The sequence below is a fragment of the Xenopus laevis genome, chromosome 3L (genome assembly GCF_017654675.1).
Source record: "Xenopus laevis strain J_2021 chromosome 3L, Xenopus_laevis_v10.1, whole genome shotgun sequence".
Classification (NCBI taxonomy): Eukaryota; Metazoa; Chordata; class Amphibia; order Anura; family Pipidae; genus Xenopus; species Xenopus laevis.
Window position 1 is genome coordinate 95,519,393 of NC_054375.1, and position 2,297 is coordinate 95,521,689.

A 2,297-nucleotide genomic window follows, 5' to 3' on the forward strand; every position below is an offset into this window, starting at 1 on the left:
CTCCAATTTGTTGTGCTTTATGTTATTTATTAAATGCCAATCATCCCAACGGAAAACAATATGTATTGCATGCATAAAAAACTGTTTGACAATTACTGGAAATTAACTGCAGATAAAAACTATGCACTGTATCAAAAATAAAAAAAGTAAAAAAAAGGTTTTTTGTTTTTTTTAAAACAAATTAGAATTATAAAATGGAACATTTGTGTTAGTGGAGTATGGTAGGGGTGTGTCCATGGTCCTTTGCTTTTTTAATTTGTTTATTAATGAGATGGGTATTGAAATCACTGTTTCTATTTTTGCTGCCACTTTGCAGTGTGTTTTGACTATATTGGAAAACTGGGGAGCAAACTAGATAATGAAATTCATTGTTGGCTAAAAGATAATGTGTTGGGGGTTTCCTTAATTGCATGTCTTAATTCCAGGCAGTGTCATTTTGTGGCTACTAAACCAAATAAAGTCTTGCATAAAAAAGGGCATAACTTGAGTGATGAAAACATAATTATGGCTCTTTATAGGTCCCTGGTAAGGCCTCATCTGCAGTATGCAGTTTTGGGCTCCAGTCCTTAGGAGGGATATAAATGATCTGGAGAGAGTGCAGAGACGTGCAACTATGCTAGTTAAAGTCATGGAGGAATTAACCGTGAGGGTAGACTGTCAAGGTGGGGGTTGTTTTTCTGGAGAGAAGACTGCTTGAAAAGAGGACATGATTACTCTTTACAAAATACATTAGAGGGCATTATAGACCAAACTTTTTCCCATAAAATGGATCAACACACCAGAGGCCACCGCTTTAGACTGGAGGAACCGATCTTTCATTTGAAGCAACGTAGGTGGTTCTTTACAGTAAGGGCAGTGAGGCTGTGGAATTCCGGGTGATGTTATTGAGATAATCGATTCTGCTAATGGTAAGAATGGTTTGGATGTTTTCTGAACAAGCATAATCTGAAAGGCTATTGTAATGAAAGAAAATCTACAATTAGTATAGATATTGGTATATATTGTGTTTATATATGTGCACTTGGGGTTCGTTTGGAGGGATTTTTGTTTAAAGCCCAACTTATGTAACAATGTACAGTCTCTGCAAGTGGAACCCACTTTAATCAGTGGCCAATATTAGAATGAAAATACCACCTGTATTCCACTAAAAGCACAGCGCATGTTAGAAGCACACTTGTGGTGCAAAGTACAAAACGTGAGGAAGTTTGAATGTGTTGTTTTGCACTTTTCAAATTGCCTCATACATGGTAAATGAGATGTTAAGTGTAGGACTCCTCTGTGACTGACTCCCCTGGGATTTGCACCAGATGTGCAAGGTACAGAGTGCACCTGGCCAAACAAGTGCAAACTGAGGGTTGCCCCTTGACACAATAAAATGGCAAAGGTAAATGCAAACGTCATTTTGTTAGTAAACACCTGTTGTACTCTTATTTCTAAAAGAAAAAAAATAATTTCTTAAAGGGGTTGTTCACCTTTGAGAACTTTTAGGATGACGTAGAGAGTGATTTTCTGAGTCAATTTTCAATTTGTTTTCATTTTTTATTATTTGTGTTTTTTGAGTTACTTGGCTTTTTATTCAGCAGCTCTCCAGTTTGCAATAAGCAATCTGGTTGCTAGGGTCCAAATTACCCCAGCAACCATGCTCTGATTTGAATAAGAGACTGGAATATGAATAGGAGAGGGACTGAATAGAAAGATGAACAATTAAAAGTAGAAATAACAATATATTTGTAGCTTTCCAGAACATTTGTTTTTTAGCTGGGGTCCGTGACTCCCATTTGAAAGATTGAAAGAGTCAGAAGAAAAAGGCAAATAATTAAAAAACTATAAAAAAAATAAATAAATAATGAAGGCCAATTGAAAAGTTGCTTAGAATTAGCAACTCTTAAAGGTGAACCACCCCTTTAAACTATATATATATGTATGTGTATGAATGCTTATATGATTCCTAGGAGTATACTTTGCAATAGAGAAAAATCAGGATGATATGGTTATTTTCAATAGTTGGCAACTATAAAATAACTGTTGTCACATAAGCTCTGGCTACTGGTTCAGCAGCACCTCTCCAGTTGCTGTGATAGTGTACAGAGACAGATACTAGATGTTCATGAAGAAGGAACAATATAGTTTTAGTTCTATGTTTTTTTCTGTTAAATGCAATTGGGCAGCAGTGACTGGATGCCTCCTGCTCTCTCACACACACACACACAGTAACTGGGTGCCCTCTCGCTGTGTCAGGGCTCAGGTTACACTGGCAGGCATTTGGCTGCAACTTTAAAAAAAAAAAAAAAAAAATC